This window comes from Podarcis bocagei, assembly GCF_964188305.1.
Source record: "Podarcis bocagei genome assembly, chromosome: 5".
NCBI classification, from domain to species: domain Eukaryota; kingdom Metazoa; phylum Chordata; class Lepidosauria; order Squamata; family Lacertidae; genus Podarcis; species Podarcis bocagei.
The window spans coordinates 82,923,019-82,942,991 of NC_138129.1; the positions used below are offsets into that span (position 1 = coordinate 82,923,019).

The window sequence follows — 19,973 nt, forward strand, 5'->3', positions numbered from 1 at the left end:
AACTGCCTCCACACGAGGTGACTAAGATAAAAGTGGTTTGGGGAAATACTTTGCTTGACTTTTGCATAGCTCTTCTGAAATATGTGAAAGGGCCACTTTATTTTTAAAAAATCAGACTAAAATATTTCAGTATCTAGGCAAAGAAGACTTCAAAGTATGTGAATGATGAAAGCTGAGTGGGGAGAATCAACTGATTGCACAATTATGCTGTTCCCCATTATTAGGAAGCCTAGGGGGAAGATTGCTGCAGCAATGAACAATCATGGCTATAAAATGAGCCCATCTTTTAAGTCTGCGGCTCTGAATATTTTAGAGCTGATCCACAAGAACAGATCTGCAATGTACTATAGAGTCCGCAACACCCCACCCCCAGCTGGGTGGAGAAGGAGGGTCCAGCAATGTCCCAGCAGTTGCCATTAATCTGTTTCCAACAGTACCTGCTGTGACTAGGAAGGAAAGCTACAGAGCTCTGGTACCCTGTTGCATGGCCAAGGGTAGTTGTCACTGGTCCAAGCAGCGGTAACAGCTGTGAAGAGGGCATCCGGGGCTTGCAGCTATGGCAGAGGAGCTGGCAAAAGTGCTTCGTTTAACCACAGGCAAGGGTAGGGCAGCAGAGTCATGCAATTTCTCTCTCTAGCTTGGCAGGGCCCAAGAGAGGCTGTGTAGGATTGGTGTCTCCATGAGTCAAGGTGAGGTAACAACCTCAGGCAACTGGTGGAACCAAATACTACCATAGGGATCCATTAAAGATCCATTGAAAATGAATCATCAAGCAGCTGTCTAGATTTCTTGAGGTTCATTACAACAATAACTTTCCTGGAGAGTAAGCCACATTAAATGCAACGTGTACAATTGCACTGTTAATGCACTATAAGTAACCTGGATTGTAAGTAACCTGTAAGTAACCTGATTCACTGTATTTGTAGAACTTCCCCCTTCAGAACTCCAGCCTCTCATGAAATCTGCTCCTTGCTCAACAGAGTCATTTCTCACAATGAGTTCAGAATGATTTTCTGAATGGAATTGCAAAAAGCAAACTCGCTTCCTTTTACCTAGAACCGTGCTCCCACACATTATGTTATTATATATTTCACAAAATTTATATACCGCTTGATTGTAAAAACAAAACAAAACCTCAAAGTGGTTTACAAAAGATAAAACAGTAAAATCAAGAAAAAGTCACAACCATGGCACAGTCTGTCATGGCTGCAGCTAGAAACCTGCACAGAGACAGAGAGAGAACTTCAATTCACAATGACAGGGATGTTTATTATCTGTGACATTTTCACTTTTTGCTCCCTCTAAAACTGGTGCTTATGCTGCTTCTATGGGCTGTTTTTAATACTTCATATCTTTGGTTTTGCTATATCTTTTGCCGGTTTTGTCTTAGCTTATTCCCTAAGCCACTAAGAGAAATATGCGTCATCGTCCCTCACCCTGGGCAGGATATAAATCAGGGGTGACTAACCTGTGTCCATCAAGATGGTGCTTGACTCCAACTCGACCACTGGCCATGTTGCATGGGGTTGATGGGAGGTGGCCACCAGTTAGCCACCCCTGTATAAATTTTATGCCACAATGAGTGTGTGTCTGAACTGGCTACCAGGCTTAACATCGCCTGTAACTGTTACAAGATCTTCTTGACTGAGGTGGCATTTTATCACTGGATGCAGGGTGGCGGATAGATGGAACTACAAGTGATTTCCAGTCATACCCAACAGCAAGCTGCTAGTAAGATTTCACCTAGCTGAAGTTAAAATCCTAGTGCCCCCATTTATTGCTCTGAAATGATGCTACTGCAATCCATTGTATGTGGCAAATTCAACCAATTCAGGATCTATGGCAAGATGTTCAAAACTGAAGAGCCCACTTAGGTTAAATGCAGACAGATTTCTTTCTTAAAAAAATATATATATATATACAGCTTGTGTTCCTCCTTCAACCTGTTCTCTCTGCTCACTCTTGAATACAAGCCAGCCATTATGATAATTTGACAGTTAGCTTAACAGATGTCACCTCCAGACTGTGCTCTTTTTTCCTCGCTCCTGTAAGTGGGAAGATGATCCAGAGAGGTTGGTGGCCCTCCCTCCGCCTTGCACACTGTGGAGTAATAGTCAGAGTGAAGCAGGATTAGCCTACTGATAAGCCATATTGCCCTTCTGGATGCTGCAGTTTATATATCAGGAAACACAGGGGACACAGCAGGCCCAGTAATAAAAAAGCAGCAGCACTTTCCCATCTGTTACCATATTAATTCCTATACACATGCAGCAAATAAAAGTACCTATGCCTGCTGCTTCATCTAGGCTTGTTCCTTTTTCCTAGATGCATTTCTCTACGAAAACATGAGGAAGTGGGAGGATTCCTTTTCCCCTTCTTCTTCTTCTTCTTTTTCAAAACAGTCTTATGGTGAAATGGCAGTGCTTGCAAAATGGCATGGCAGCTTAGAAAGGTGGCATCATCTTCTTCAAAGAGACACAGGAAAGGGAGGAAGAGCAGGACCATGCAAGTTTAGCAGAGTCTCTCCATCCTGATCTGATGTCTTCTTCTTTTCTTCTTCTTTGGTGATCACTAATAGCCAAGTAAGAGTGTCTTCCATGAACACGGTTTTAACAGTGAGTCTGTAAGGGACCACGGAGGCCAGTTCTGGATCCACACGTCCTTCCAGGTGAGAGTTGATCATGGTGAGGGTTTGCCAAATGTGTCTTCCTCTTAGCACGTTTCTCCCTTTTGTCCTGAGCGTCTTGAAAGCCCATGACACCTTTGGTAAAGGCTGTTCTCCAACTGAAGCACTCGCAGGACGATGTTTCCTAGTTGTCAGTGTTTATACTACATTTTTTTAAAGATTTGCCTTGAGAGAGTCAAACCTCTTCTGTTAACCACCAGCATTACCCTTTCCATTTTTAAGTTCGGATAGATGTACCAAACCAGAGACAGGCAACATAGGGTTGCCATACATCTGGAATACTGCACCTGAAAGTAGCCAATAACTTTGCCAAAAAATCTCAAGAACTTTTCTGTGTATGTTTTCACTTTTTGAAATATGGCAACCCTAGGCCACGTAGTGCCATCCAGATGTTGCTGCAATGTGACTCCCATTGTCACAGACCATTGGCCATGCTGGCTGGGGATGATGGAAGCTATAATGCAGCACCATCTGGGTGGCACCATATTGTCTATCCATGTACTTCCCCAAAGAGGGAAAAGGCCTCCATGAGTACTGCAACCTCCCTAGTGAGGTTCCTAGTATGGATGCTTGGGGAATTCTGTCCTTGCAATATCTGACATGAGCCTACCAAACTCATGTGTGGATCAGAGCGTAGCTCTGCACTTCTCCAAGTATTTGTCATGCAGTTCTTGGCTTAAAATAAATTTTATCAGTGCATATTTTAAAATTCCACTTTAGAAAATAAAACTTATCTTTATTTTAGGAGAAATCGTGTTTGAAATGTGTATTTCAAATGCAGGTTTTTGTTTCGATTTAAAAAAAAATGTGGAAACAGGATGAAACAGATTTAGGAATGAGCACATGTGAAAATGGCATGGACTAGAAATAGACTGATTTGTCTACCCACTATATCCAATCTTTTTCCTGCCCCCATAGCTCTAGAGAAACAGGATGACAGCTTAGAAGATTAACATCCGTTATCTCCTTCTCCAGGAAGCAAAGGAGGGGCGGCACAAGTATGAAGATTACTGGACTCTTTCCATCCTAATGTTATGTACAATCCCAAGCAGGAAACAGCTAACCCCTCAAAGAACATGAGAAGAGTGCTGGGCCTATCTAGTCCACAGCGAACAAGTAGAAGTGTGTGGGAAGCTACAAGTAAGATATAAGCACAATAGCACTCTCCCACTCATGTTCACCCAAAAACTACTACTGCATCCAGGAAGCATATTACCTTCAATCCCAGAGATAATGTAGGCATCATCATTAGATTTTTATCCCACCCTTCCTCCCAAAGGAGCCCTGAGCAGCAAACAACAAACAATATAAACAGTTCTAAAAGCCAGTCAAATATCCTCACTGCTAAATAATTTCATAGTTGCCAGCAACGATATGTTTCAGCCATGAAATGCCAGAAAAATTGGCATGTTTTAAAATTCCACATAAAGGTTAATAATGAGGGAGGCAGATGCACCATGCCAAGAAGGGCATTCTATGAACAGGAGACCACCACCAAGAAGGCCCTGTAATGGGTTAACACCAGCAGGGCAGAACTAGCACTAACCAAGGCTTCCCCTGCCATTCATAAGGACAGAGATGGCTGATATTGTGGGAAGTGAACTTTTAGGTACTTGGGTCTCAAGGTGTTTAGGGTTTGATACACTAGTAATAATGCCTTGAATTGGGTCTGGCAGCTCACTGGCAGCCAATGTAGTGCTTTCTGGACTGGTGGCAGGTGGTCCCTTAAGGCTGCCCCATTTGCCATCTAGCAGCCACAATAGCTGCAACTTCTGGACTGTCTTCAAGAACAGCCCCATGTAGAGAGGATTGCAGTAGTCCAGATGGAAGGTCACTAGAGGGTGAGCTACTGAGGCCAGGTCTAAGCATAGCTGCAGCAAGTGAACCAGTTTAGGCTGGGCATAAGCACTCATAGCCACAGAGGCCGTTTGGGACTTCAGTGACAGATTGGAACCGAGGAGTTTTCACAGACTATGATCTCCTTTGCAGGGGCCAGTGATTTGCCCTTTACTGTAGAGGCCGCAGTGCATATGTTTCATGTTAGGCAAGTGTGAACACAACAGCTAGTGTTTCACAGTTCACAAAGCATGGCAGATCTTAATGGCAATCGGCCAGTGGAAGGAATTTTTACTCCCAGTACAGCTGATCGGAGTCTGTCATTGTCCATTTCAGCAGGGTGAAGATTTTCTGTTCTTTAAAAAACAAAACAAAACACATATGGTTCTGCTGCCCTGGAAAAGCCAACATTTCTGCTTGATAAAATGATTACTCACCAAAAAATAATTGGATTGACATTAATGGGAGAGCCTGAAGCATTAGTTTAATAGCAGCCCATATAAATTGTGGAAATGTTTGAGTATCTGTTTTCATTTAAATGAGGCTTGTAGCAGATGGTGAAAATGCCAATCAGTCTGAGGCAGGTTTTTAGATCTTCAAACTAATGAATAATTAACTATTCCTCCCGTTCCGCCAAATGCCACAACAACAGAATTGCTCCAGTTCTGCTTTTCAAACTCATCCAGATACCTGCTCAAATACACTATGTATTATTCGTCTGGTAAGCTGTAATGTGTAACAGGCCTGACAATCCCAAAACACTTACTAGGGCAATACCTTTATTAGACCAAATAAAAAATAAAAAATGTGCAAGCTTTTGAATTCCCCAGAACTCTTTACAAGGCTAAATACAAGGTGGCAGAAAGTGGGGGGCGGGGGGGCTATTCAATCCATCTGTGACTGTACTGGATAAGAGTCTTAAGGAGGAGTATGGGGGGCAGTATTCAAATGGGGAAGCAGTATTCAAATGAACCCCATTCAAATGGGGTTAAACTTAGGCTATTAAGGAACCCAGGAAAGAAGACACTTACTGGCTGATTCCCCATTTCCAAAAATTCAACTACCGACTGGGTTGGCTCCGCTGGTGCATTTGCACCATGCCAGCCTCACCAATGTCTCACACTTCCCTCTCTCCCTCCTCCTCAGACAGAAGGAGGTCAGGAAGCGATGTAGCGTGCATACACCCCCCCACACCCCCACACCACTACCACCACCACCAAATCATTCGCTACTGTCCTTACTCTTTCGTTATGACTGGCCCAATTAAAAGTTCACCCACATCACTTTGGGTCCTATCTCTCTTTCGCTGGAACTAAGATGGCAACTATTTCTGTACAGTGGTGCCCCGCAAGACGAATGCCTCGCAAGACGAAAAACTCGCTAGACGAAAGGGTTTTTCGGTTTTGCGTTGCTTCGCTAGACGAATTTCCCTATGGGCTTGCTTCGCAAGACGAAAGCGTCTTGCACTTTTTTCTTAAAGCCGCTTGAAGAGGCACAGTTGCGACGGACCGTGCTTCGCAAGAGGAAAAACATCGCAAGACGAAAAGACTCGCGGAACGAATTATTTTCGTCTTGCGAGGCACCACTGTAGTCTTCTTCTGGCAAGCCTATTCCCTGTCCATATAAATTGTCTTAATGAGCAGCAGGACGTTTTATGGTAATATAACTGCCACCGTGCAAATAAATGAAAACGTTTGGAGTTTATGGTGCGTATTTTTCCGCTCAACACTTCCATTTCAGGCGCCGTGACTCTTTCAGCTCTTTCCATCTCAAACTTTCCTCTATGTCAATGGGTGAAGTGCTGAATCTGTGTCAGATTCCCATTTGTGAAGTAAGAGCATAAGCACTTTGTTTTCCCTCCTATAAATACTGGCAGCAGCCTAGAAGAAATTAGGTCAACATGGCCAACATGGTGCCTCCAGATGTTGTTGGACTCCAACTCCCATAAGCCCCTGCCAGCATAGCTAAAGGCCAAGAGTGATGGGAGTAGTAGTGGATGGCATGGTGGAGCTGTGCCACTCATCTGGCACCACCCCTCTGGTTATGTCACTGTTGCACCGGGACAGAGCAGGGGAGTGGAAAATTGGTGGTGAGGTTAGATTACGGCAGTGATGCAACCTATCCACTTGGTCCCACAACATTGGCTACCCCAAGTTAGATGTTCTAAAACAGCCAATGGGACCAAAGCAGAATGATAAATGCATTACTGCCATTCACCTCAATGGCATTAAATTTAACATTTAGTTGTACCTGTGTGCCCCAGTCTGGAGTTTCATGTAAATTTCAGTAGATACAGGGAGTTCCTGCATGCACAGACTTCCCTTTCAGTTCAAAAGAAGGAGAAGTGTTCCCTCCCTTCATAAAACATGTGGGTTGGGAAGCTCTATGCATTCTGTGCTGTCTTCTCACAGATTGCAGGCACACATTACCTAGAGCCATGTATTGTGACAGACTGGGTGCCATAATCCACCCAATTCACCTTCTCGATAGTTGGAATCTGAAGGAGATAAAGCTTGTGATACCGACTATGGAAACATTTTTGATTCTAATCTCATTGCTAAACCTCTGCCTGGCTTCTTTTTTTTCCACAACAGGAAAATATTGTTCAGAAGCTCAGTTCCACTAACTAGCAGCTGCTGGACAGTTTGCACTCCTTAAGTTCAGCATTGGGCTGCGTCGCCAAACAGCAGATGAGAAATGAAAGGAATGTATCTATAGATGACAAGAATGGAATCGCCGCTAATTCTGTAGGTGCATTCCCCCCCCCCCCGGAAATTCCATTAGGTCACCACAGGAATCCAAATAAGTGGGAGATGGGAGAATTTTGATTTACCTTGGTCCTTGAAGAAAAGGCCACCCAGATGATGTAAAGAAAACAAGGTAAGGCAAAAGAAAACAACTCAGAACAGAATCAAGTGCCAACGTGGTCCTATCAGTAAGGCCTTTAGCCATCTGTCATTGCCATTTCTACAGAACTAGAGGCAGGGGCGTAGGAAGGGAGGGAGGACGGAACGCCCCGGGTGGCCTCCATGTGGGGGGTGACTTATGGCGCACCGCCTGCCTGTGACTCCCAAACCTACCCCGAGCCTTAGGGGTAAGAGGGGGGGGGAGCTGTGCCACTTTGCCAGCAGCATTCCCCCCTTCCCCCTTCGTTTTGACAACTTGGGGGAGGCTTGGGAGTTGCGGGCAGGTGGCGCACCGAATGTCCACCATGGGCAGCTCCGCCATGGGATAGAGGGTGAACGCGCCACTCTGGGCACCCGAGCGGCTATCCTACGCCTGGGAGGGCACCCTCCGTGCCATGCCCCCCTCAGGAGCATGCCCGCCCTTGGCAGGGCGGGCATTTCTGCCATTCACCTCAATGGCATTAAATTTAACATTTAGTTCTACCCGTGTGCCCCAGTCTGGAGTTTCATGTAAACTGCAGTAGATACAGGGAGTTCCTGCATGCACAGACTTCCCTTTCAGTTCAAAAGAAAAAGAAGCTCAGCATCTGCAAGGGAATGTACATGTAGATGTGTTCCCTCCCTTCATAAAACATGTGGGTTTGCTGCTGACTAGAGGGATAATTCCATCTCATGGGGGTGTTTTGATATGCCACCATTATGTAAGCCAGGGGTGAAGAGCCTCAAGCATGAAGGTCAAATGCTGTGCTCCAGGATTCTCTGCAACTCTCCCCAAGACACATACTTTTGCCTGGCTGGAATACGTCCTTGAACGTTGACCATGCTTCTTGCTTGTGTGGATGAAGAACAGAGAGGGGCATGTGCATGTTTGCAGAAACTATGCAAAGGTAAAATATGCATTCATTGCTCCACCCACACTTGCCTCTGACCCCGCCCACCACTGGTATTCGGCCCTCAGAAGCCTCCCCAGAAGGGAATGTGGCTCTCAGGCTGGAAAAAGTTCCCAATCCCTGATGCAAATTCAGCGAAATGGATATTTAATTTAAAAACATTAAATTTATTTCTAAACTGCTTAGAGACTAGTTAAGTGGAATATTTCTATGTAAACCGCTTAGAAACTATGGTAGTTAAGTGGTACATGAATTGTTCATATAGTAAACAAAATAAAAATTTAAAAATCTGTCCAATTGTTGAGGTTTAGGGAACACCAAACAAACACTTTTGGAAAGCCGAATCTGGCCTGCAAGCCACAGATTTGCCACCCTTGGTGTAATGAGACTGGGTGCAGCACCTTTAGCGAGTATCACATGCCTCTCCCTGTTCTTTGAGATGAGCTGGGGATGCTTTGCTCTGGGTGCCTTTGACTTCTAAGGTAAGATCTATGATTATCTAGAGCAGAGCTTTTTCAGCAATGGTACTGCAACCTTGGAATAGTGCCCAAAGGCCTGCAAAGCACAATTGCTACTTAGATTTCAATTCCCGGTGAAGACATTTCAGTTCTCCAAATCAGTTTAGATGCTGCTTTTGGAGTGCTGCTTTTGCTATTTATTTCATGATCTATTTTAGAAGAAGCCCTCCAACATTTAAATATGTCTTAATTTGATATTTTCTATTGGAAACCTTTAGAATATGATGTATGGTGACTAGGGATTTAACCAATTTGGGGGAAAACAGAACAAAGAATGAGATGTGAATCTGTCTTTTGTCACACATACATGGAATATAATTACAAATAGATAAAAAGAAGTAGTCTGAGCTATATATCTAAGACGGGAAGGGGAGTTTAAAGACTGAGCTGTCAATCAATACATGTAAATATGCAAGGGTATAGACAAATTTGTACACTCTGTATCTGGTATTGAGAGAAAACTGTTACAAACTGATAGCACAAAGATACGTGACTGTTTTACCAGTAAAGTAGTGAAAATATGTTGGATAGGGGAAAAATTAATTTCCTACAATGTTGGTGCACTTGTAAAAAAAGTTCTATGAGTTAATTTGACAGTGCAACCTAAAGTTTGTTTCTTGACATATTTGAAAGGAGCAACTCTAAGGAAGAAGGAAATATTACTGTTTCACACTTGAATAGTTGTTAGATTGCTTTAAAGTAATAGGATCCAGTAAGAACATACTGATGATTACTTTAATGTTTTTCTGCATTGTCATCATATATTAGTGGAAAATTAAAGGCTAAATTCTACAGATTTTTTAGCCTTTCTTATGTACTGCTCTGAGTGTTTTTAAGGGAAAGTCAGTTAATAAATCTTAAGTATCAGCCCAGAAAACAGTCTGAAGGTACAGGATGTGGTTACCTTGCTGAAGCTAAGGATGCCTGAATTCTGGTTGGTGCCTGGATGAGAGGTACCCAAAATATGCCCTCTTGTGCTCCTGAGATGAAAGGTAAGATGCAAATGCAATCAGTGATACTGTCAGGACAAGACCTTGAGACAGTGGCCTAAGCAGAATGAGTGGGAAAGCCCCTGAAATGCAGCAGGGTTAGTTTACCCCAATTTGAAGTTAAGTGAAATCTACACATTATCATCTAAAGAGGAGACTACAGACCTACGGTTCCCAGAATTCCCTGGGAAGAAGGAGAGCTTGTTAACCCACTCTGAGAGTGGTAGCTCCGTAGATTAAATAGCAGTCTCCTAATGACACACGGCATCCTTAAATACTATTCCCCGAATTCTTTGGGAGAAGCCATGACTGTTAAAGTGGCATAACAGTGCTTTAAATGTAATGTGTGAATGTGGCCCAAGCTGAGGATTCTGTTCAAAATGCATTCAACTCATAAAATAAAATTATACACCTAGATGCCTTTCCTTTTGTATTATAACAAACAACACAAGCAGGAATTTACAGATTAAGGTTATGACGTAATACGTCCAGTAAAACTCCAGCAGAGAAGAGCAACAGGTTCTTTTTTCTAACTTCAACATTGTAAATCCTCCAGCCCCTAAATTGAGTTATTACACTTTTCTGTTCCATAAAGAGTGTTGCTTTGGAAACAGAACTGTTGATCTTAAAAGTTCCTGTTTAAGTGCAGCTCTGGACTAAAACTCTGGGGCTCTTTATATCTCTAAGACTGGTCTGGCTCCTACCAAGCCAGACTGAAACCTTCCATATGTAAAAGGTCCAGCATGGTGCTTATTGTGAAACAGTAGCAGCTCAAGGAGTGATTTGCTTGAATTAAAATAGGCTTCTGTTTTAAGTAGTGATCAAGGAGGGAGGGAACACAGAGAACGGCAGCTACAAGACATTTGCAGAGGCACAGGAGCGGCACATGGCTGCTGAGTATCTGGCATACAAGCATTGGCATCAGCAGCCTATGCTGAATACTGCCTCATACTCAGTGGCAGAAGCCTATTAACCTCCAGGAAACCGCCTGACAAGTCACTGCAGGCTGCATCAAAACGTCTAAGAACTTACTCAATTTTCTGCACTTCCTTTAATTTAACCAACATCATCAAAATCATGCGGTTTTCCAAAGGAAGGATGATGCTACCAAATGCCCAAAGAAACCTATGTGTTTCATGTGCCGTATGTACAATTACCATGGCCTTGTTATTCAGCATAAAATGTACACAATGGAAAACAATAATCAAAACAGATGATTGTTCATTTCCACAAGGAACAGCTTTTCATCATCCGTCATGGATTAAACATTGAAGTATACAGCATTTCCTTCCAAACCAATGAGCCATGTTAATTTGGAAAACATGTTCAAAAGCTCAAAAGACTGAGGCAGTTATCTAGTTACTTCCTTTGTATTTTCAGAAATGGTTGATAACAATGTAGGGGAAAATGATAATGCACATTTACTGGATACACCGAAATGAACGTTTAAGAAGTAAGCAAAACAAATGTTTCTGCGACTTAGTACATGCTATCACATTGGGCATGACCTGGTTTACAAGATTCAGGGATACCCGGGGAGCAAGTAAATTATAAAATACACCAGATTGACATCAGTAGGAGCGGGTCTGCTCTTTGATGCTTTGCTCGCCCTTTCTTATAAAACATCTCCACTTATGTGTAAGAATCAGGAAAAACCCAATGCCTTGAATTGTGACATGGGAGTAGCACATTCATACCTATGTATGTACACTCCACCCAATTGATTTATCTTCTACAATTGGGTGGCTGATTCACGCTGAGTCCATCTTGCTCAGTATTGTCTTCTCATCACAAGACAATACTGTGGCAGCCAGTGACAAACATACCGTACTTCATTTGCAGGGTCTTGTACAAAACACATTTCCCTTCCATGTCCCCTACCCCTTGGTATGTCCTTCTTAAAAGTCACTAGTATAATTGCTGTTTTCATAAATGGTGTCTCAGATAGTTTAACCCTGAAACAGATGAAGTATAGAGAACTTTCCCGGGGTGTGGCCACTATCTCATTCTGACAGCTTCTAGGAGTTACAGGTGAGAGTTGAGTGCAGGGTGGGGATCAAAGGTGGATAAGCTATCCCAGAAAGTGTACGATGTGTCTTCCACCAGAAGTACTACCCCTCCCTTAATGGTGTGTCTCAAACCCTCAGTGAGTTAGGGACTGCCCCTGCAGGCAAAGACAGGCTCTGGTGGATTGAGCGGACAAGAACAATAGTGGGTCCAAGGGTCAAGAAGGTGGTTTCTGCATATACTGTAGAGGAAAATGAGGGGCAGATGGGGCTCTTCAACCTGGGAAGGCAGCCCATCTAGGAGAAGGAAGACTGTGTTCCTAAACCTCTGCTGCCATGTGGAGAAACCCATTCATTAGAAAGCCTTGTGCCCCAGAGGTCACCTGGTTCTGTTAATGCAGCAAAAACAATGCAGGAGGCAGCAGTTATGGGTTACCAGTCTCTGCAGGTACAGCAGGTGCTATGATTCTCCAGCAGTTTAACTTCACCGCTGAACGCACACGCCATTGTCTCTCAAGACAGGCAGATGCCAACAGTAATTGGCTGTACTCAAGAAAGGGCTGAACATACCTCCTGCCCCTGTGGACCATGTTGTTTGTAGGGAGCAAATGCTCTCCCCCACCAGCTTTGCTAATTACAGTTGATTCACTTTGTCCTAAGGAATTTCTTGGGAACCATTGATAATCGAGGGCCAAACTAGATGGGATGCTAGTTGCATGAATGCATGAGTTCTCCATTCAGCAGCTATTAACAAAGTTAGTAAGAGGATGCTTGTCTTTTGGACTAAAAGCTAACCTTTTCTATCTCAGATCTGACTGTCAACTTGGCATCTCCAGACATTCTCTTAGTTTCTGGCAGACCCAGAAAGAAGGATGCTTTCCGTGTTAAGTCAAGGTCTGATTTAGTCCCTTAAAAATATTTACGTGGTCATTTAATGATGCAGAAGAGGAAAACAGAAATACTAACAAGATGTTCACTTTCTCTCTTTTTCTGATCTAATATGGAAAATCATGGTAGTGTGTGGGGTTTGATGTTTGTATTCCAAGCACCACATGGCTCCCGGCTTTGGTTTTTAGTGGTGAAGAAGATGAGGTAACCCATAACATTAACAACCATTCAGGAAAGGCTAGTTCGTCTTACATCATTTCATCTAGACAGATATTCTAAATATAATTCTGAAGCCCTAGCATTTTAAAAGAAATGCCTATTTTTTTCATAAATTCAATCCTGACTAAACAAAGTTTAGAAAAGCTGTGTACACACACTCGTTTACTCTGCATCCCATCCAGGGATGTTTTGATGTGTTTCTCCCCAAACTAGCTTCAATGCAAACTGAGGGGAAAGAACACTTTAAGCCGGTAATTTATACATAGCTATAAAGTCCTCTTTGAGGTGTTATACAATGGGGCAGATCCACACCATACACTTAAAGTACAAGATTTCCCTCAAAGGATCCTGGGAACTGTAATTCCCCTCTCACAGAGCTACAATTCCCAGCACTTTTATCAAAGTCCAGTTCCCAGGATTCTATGCTGGGCTTGTATGACCACCACATAATTTCTAAAATGTCCTGAACTAACAGAATATCTATCTTAACCAACCTGTGGTAAGCAAACTTAATAAGACTAGCAAATATCATTAAATGCCCCATGCAAGGATGCTAGAAATCGTAACTGTTCTCCCCTTGCCCTTCTGCTGCCTTAGCCTCTGAAGGAAAATAATTGTTGGCAGAACTGCCCTGAAGAGCAACTCTATGCTCAAGTGACTTGTAATTGCTCCAGCAAACATAATGTTGAGCTCCAATGGTTTTCAACATTGCAGGTCAGGCAATATAAAGAAGCCTTCATTGAGTCTTAGTGAGGTTATTTATAGATGTTCACTAGATCTGATGGGAGGAAAGGAAAATGTGCACAGAAATAAATGTTATCGTAGTAAACGCTGGTCTGATCCTGTGCGGTTCTGCTGTTAACTGTAAAGTGGGAAACAGTGTTCCACCAAGGCTGCAAGGTTCAGGAAAGGTGCAAGGGAAGCTAAGGAAGAGCAGAGGGTGACTGACTACCACCAGCAAATAGCAGGACAGAGAGAAGGAAGCCAAGGGTCTCTACAATGCAAGCCTTCAAAGGGCATGAAAAGCTCACGTTTCAGCTGCCCTTTCCTAAAGGGTCTAAGTAATGATGTTTTTAACACAGCTGATTATAATTTGGTTTATGATAAGCTTTATACATAATGTTTCTGGCCTTTTTAAAGGTGCTGTTTTCTAACTGTTTTCGAATTGTTTGGTGAGTCTAATGTCTTTTATATTTTGCTTTTGCAAGCTGTCTCCTGAGGACTATAAGCAGCCCTAAAAGACAGCCGTGTGTGTGTGCGCGCGCACATGCGCGCATGTGTACTTATATACATTCACACACATATTGGACATCCATGAACAGATCTGATTTCAAAACTCCAAAACAAACTGAGATAGGAAGGAGTTAGACTGTTCTAAATACTGTGCTCATTAACATTTCAAAGCTAATTCCGTGGAATTTTGAAAGTAGTTAAATGGGTGATTAGTGCTAAAAATTACTCTTTCTTCAAAGCTCTGTGCTTCTCTTATTCTTGCTCTACTTAAATGAAGCAAAGACCTCATTCTGGCAGAGGGAATCCAGTATAGTACTGATATTTATTTAACAGCATCCTTTCCAGAGTTTTTTATAGGCACTATATAGTACTGCACATTTTAAGGACAACAAAAATGTATTCCGCTCCCCCAGAAAGCTGTTTAATTAATATGCTGATTATAGGGAATTCCTTATGGGCAACACACACACCAGCATGCCCTGATCTCTATGTTTATGCACATTGCATTTTTTTCTATAATATTTTAAAATTGTGATCATTGAAGTGCCGTCCATTATTACAGTCAGTTGAGAGCCTATCAGCAATGTGTAACAAAGATTACCTCTGATTTAAATTTCATAGGGCCTGTTATGTGCTGCAGTCAAGCATGTAATAGATGCCGTATCAAAAATAGCACACCCTCTCTTGGCAACATCATTTGTCAAACCACAATGGACAGGTGGAGACCAATACATGTTTTACACATTAAGCATTTGGGGAACAAGTTGATGACAGCTCCCATCCAACCATGCCCTTGTACACTACATAAGATGACACCTTGGCAGTACCCATTTCGCACGGATGTGGGGGTGGAGGTGAACACGGTGGCAGCATGGCTTCAGTGGGTGATGGCTCCTCCTCCTCATGCCACCACCACCAGCAGGGGGCTGCTTCAACCCTCCTTCCCCTCTGTGGCAGGAAGAGGAGGAGCCAGCCACGGAAGCCACACTGCGTTTGGCTCCATGCTCGACCTCCTCTGCCCCCTGATTTTTTGGAACATTAGGGAGCTGCACCCCCTAAAAATATTGGGGGAACTAAGAGTTGGCCACCATGAGTTGGTGCCTCTGGATCAAGATGAATGCTCAACAAACAGGTCTGGAAATGCCCCTTGACTCTTAAGGTGGCTGTTCCACACACACATGGGAATAAGCCCAACAAAGTGAACTTGGATTGATTTAAGCAGGCCTCTCTTTTTTAAAGCCAGAACTCACCGGAACTCAGTTCCCGCACCTCTCAGGTGGGCCTCATTGCCATTATAAGAGAACAAGGGGAGTTCCGGCACCTCTTTTTCTAGAAAAATATCACTGGATTTAAGCATAAATCACTGTCCTTAGCAGAAAGTTATGCCAGTCTATAAAATATCACATGAAAAGCATCAACACTTGTTACTATCCCCTAGAAAGACCTCTTTAGGCTAGGGAAGGATCCAGAAGTATCTTGTTTATACACGTGTCTTTTTCAGGGCTATATATCTTAATTATGACTGCAATCTGGGGCTCATTTACTCACAATATTTTACCGTATATTTTAGTACATGGGTGATATGAAAAAGTAGCCCTGTGTCACCAAGTGCTCTAATTGCAAATGGCACATCATAGAAGCCCAGAATCAAACAATGACCACAACTTTTGTCCATTAGCTATCGCTCATGGCCAGTTTGAATTTAATCCAGCTACATGAACAAGAATTTAAAAGCACACTACACTTTTCTTCCAGTTCAACTTATCAATTTTTGAACCATTTGGGGGCCCAACCTGCCCTTAACAAACATAGTTAAGAATTAGTAAGGACATTTTTATTTACCACATAATTTATTACATTATATTTGAATAAAATCTACATTAAACAGCAGGTCTCAAAAAGTGGTGAAAGGGTGCAACGTTACAGGAATGCTAAAGAAAGGTGAGACCTCTAGAACAAATGAAAAAGTAAGATTGATAATGTACATTCATTTAACGGCAACTATAAAAATTCTACTGCAGGAATAAGGCCCTTCGTAGAGCTACAGAAACCATTTCAACAGCTCTCTTTCCAAAGAGGTAATTTATGCTTAATATGGGATACCTTGCTATATATGTGCACATATATATGGGTTAAATTACTGCACCTGTCAAGGCCTCTGTGTAGCATAGCTCCATCTAATTATGTTGTAAAACCTGTTCATTACATGGAAATTGTCTTTTCAGTGGGTGGTTTTTTGTTTTGTTCAGTCATGGTCTATAATGCTAAATATACGTTAAAACTGACAGAGGGGAAAGTGCTTAGCCTGTGTGCTGGAGGAATTGAGGGGTGGCAGAAAATTTTCTTTGCCCTAAAGGGAGCATGGGGCACTGAACACATTACTGTTTGATTTTATCTATTAAGTCAGGATGAAGCTCAAGGTCATTTTTCTTTTTATATGAATGGGCCATTGCACAGTAGCAAGCGAAAGCACATACAGCTTTCAGAGGAGCGTGTGTGTGTGTGTGTGTGTGTGTGTGTGTTTAGGGATGGGAGAGAACTTTGGATTGCATTTTAATGTGAAACTCAACTACAGTGGTACCTCAGGTTAAGAACTTAATTCGTTCTGGAGGTCCGTTCTTAACCTGAAACTGTTCTTAACCTGAGGTACCACTTTAGCTAATGGGGCCTCCCGCTGCCGCCCTGAGATTTCTGTTCTCATCCTGAAGGTGAAGTTCTTAACCCAAGGTACTATTTCTGGGTTAGTGGAGTCTGTAACCTGAAGCGTCTGTAACCTGAAGCGTCTGTAACCCGAGGTACCACTGTAGTTCACACTTCCTGAAACATGCAAACCGAAATAGAGCTGTTCCTGGAAATTCACACTTCTACAAATTTTGTGATGTGATTCTCCAACCCAAAAATGTGTACAAAAATGCATGTATTGGGAGAAAGTGTATGGGGTGTTGGGGGAGGGATGGCACCTCTGGTCACACCCCAGGTCTTAAACCCTCAGGGCATTAGGGACTTCTCCTGCATGTGAAGACAAGGTGTACTGAGCAGGCGATACCAACAGTAGGTCCAACGGTCATGAAGGTGGTTTCTGCTTGTGCTCTAGAGGGAAGTGAAGGGCAGGTGGGGCTTGTTAGCCTGGGAAAGTAGCCCATCTAGGAAAAGGAAAAACTCTGCAGTGGAGGGTGTTTTCCTGTGACCAGTGTTAAAATAAGATTCAGTTGCCGACCCACACAATTTCTGTAAGTGGACCGGGAAGTGGGTGCCATTTTGTCCTTCACCTCAAGCAGCAAAATGTCTTGGGCTAGCTGTGGGACACTTGGAGAGGCTTTCTATCAGATGAAAGGCCACAGCTTTTTTCAAACACAACCAATTATCGTTCTCTCTCTCAGCTTTCTAATGGTCCCTTCCATGGCGAATGCTGATGATGTGTTTCAAGGGTATGCTGTCACAGAGGCGCAAAATGTATTTACTTTATGGAGACAATAGTTCTGTGCATTCAGTAAGCATGGAGGGGCAGGGCTACAATTGTGGCAGCATACACCCAACATTCACACATTGGTCATACTGTCTGCATAAGGATTAAGCATGGACTCCCAACTTGCCTATCCATCACCAGTAAAAATGCAGCATGCAGATCACACAATAAGTTCCGATGTGCATTGGGGGTCTACACACCCAGTGGCGTAGCGTGGGTTGTCAGCACCCGGGGCAAGGCAAGTAATTTGCGCCCCCTAACCCGTGGATTTGCGCCCCCTAACCCTAACCCCAAGATGTTGCGCCCGGTGCGGCCGGCCCCCCCTGCACCCCCCACGCTACACCACTGTACACACCTAGACCTTTATGCAACTATTATAATTAATGGATGTTCCTAGGGTTGCAGATGTAGTGGGGCCTGCTTCTACAGTAATTGTTTCCCTTCATCCACAATTTAATTTAATGTCTGCACAGGACTATACCATTAAGCACATTTGGAAAAATCTGTGATTGTTCACCATGCTAGCTGTGCATTAATTTTAATATATGATTAACACATACTCCAATGAGCATTCTCTTGACCACTGCTAAATGTTTGAATGTCAAATTACTTATTTGAAAGTATGCAGGTCAGCAGCTCCTCACTTGAGAAATTAAATAAACTAGTATTCATTCGTTGCATTTGTGAAGCGTTTTTCTTAGGCCATTTAAGTAAAACAAAATTGCATGCCATTCTTCTCTATGGACATCTGTAGACATTTCTGAGGGAAAGGAGAAACAAACAAGACAGCTCCAGGCAATGCAATGCTATATCCATCGGAAGCATTGTGTTTTTTTCTCAATTTTCCTTCCTTAGCAGCTGGCCTGAAGGAACTAAACTTAGCAGGACTGAGGTGTGGGAAACCAGATAGCACATTCTAGGGCCTGAGAGGAAATGCAAGGCTCAATGTGTTTGAGGTTAAGATTAATGCTTGACTTCCTCCGGGGCTATTTTAAACAGTGGTAAAGGATGGCTTGCTTTCTTATAACAAAATGACAGATGATCAAAAGGTTGACTATGATCTGTATGTCAGGCATTCGTGCCCCTGTTGTAGCCCTTTACTTGACAGGGGCATTTGAACACAGTGGCTTCTACTTCCTTTCCTCTTTGTTTACCCAAAACATGCCGGTAACTGGGAAAGGCAATGTATCAGCTGGGGAAGGACCAGCGGACTTTGCATGTGTCCGCAAAGCGGAGAGCAGCTGGCTTAGTTTTGAACAAAGTGTGAAATTGTAGGGACTGGGAATACTGCTGTCTCAGTACTGAAAATTAATGTGGTGATGTATTCTGGACTGACACTCTGGGATGCTAAATAGCTGAAGCCCAACCTCCCAAACTGATTGGTGCAGCTGCTGCTAAGGTGGAACTACTTTGTCTCCAAGCCACCCAGCTTCTCTTCCTCTTCTAGAAGCACAAATGAGTCCCTCAGCACATTCGAGAAACTCCTAAGATTCTTCAGTTGTGGATCATGGGACAAATTCACCAAAGCGCAAAGCAGTGCTTTTTTTCAGCGAGTACTCAAGGGTACACAATACTGGGGCTTATCAAACAACCGCTTATCACTCCAGTGTGCTGTTCCCTGAGTGAAATATTATTTTCACTGTGACTAGCATAACCAGTGTCTATAACATGGATTTATAACACACTCCCAACATTATAATTACATTTTTTTTCATGTGGGTTATTACAACACAGTTGTTTCCCCACACAAATTGTAATAGGCCTCAGTTGCAATCTGGCCCTTATTACTCTGATTCACATAACTGTTAATGACATTCAATTATTAATACTCTCTCTTAACTAGCAATCTGGTGACTGGTTTCCTAACAACCCTTAGTCATTTCTCTCCCGTGTGAAACAGCAACACAAGGCTTATTGAACAGGTCTCATATCACACTGGGGCGCTGGTCCCTCAGGGGAAATCTCTCTATTCTAGCTAGCATATTAAGTATGAGGGGCCTGCTTTTTGAAGCTTTGACCTTTCTTCCTTATACGGCATCTTCACTTAAATGTAAGATTTAGGGAAAACCCAAATACCTCAGATTGTGACATGGGAGTTATGCATACATACCTAGGGACGTATACCCCTACCTATATGGTTATCTTCTACAACTGAGACACAGATGGCTGCTTTACGCTGAGTCAGACCATTAGTCCATCTTGCTCACTATTGTCTACTCACTAGACAATACTGTGGGCAGCCAGTGACAAGCATCCTTCGTTTTGCAGGTTCTTGTACAAAATGCTTTCCCCGCTCCCCTTCCAATTTAGTTTGATGATTCACCAGGATCCAATTC

General features: G+C 43.0%; 1 long non-coding RNA gene across 1 annotated transcript in view; it reads left to right on the top strand.

Annotated features, from left to right (window-relative positions):
* Positions 1 to 7,191: 7,191 nt before the first annotated feature.
* LOC308587441 overlaps positions 7,192 to 19,973 on the top strand; it is a 36,133-nt gene continuing 23,351 nt past the window's right edge. Inside the window, exon 1 of the long non-coding RNA XR_014008385.1 lies at positions 7,192 to 7,402. This is a non-coding gene — a long non-coding RNA (uncharacterized lncRNA). The remainder of the gene's footprint in view (positions 7,403 to 19,973) is intronic.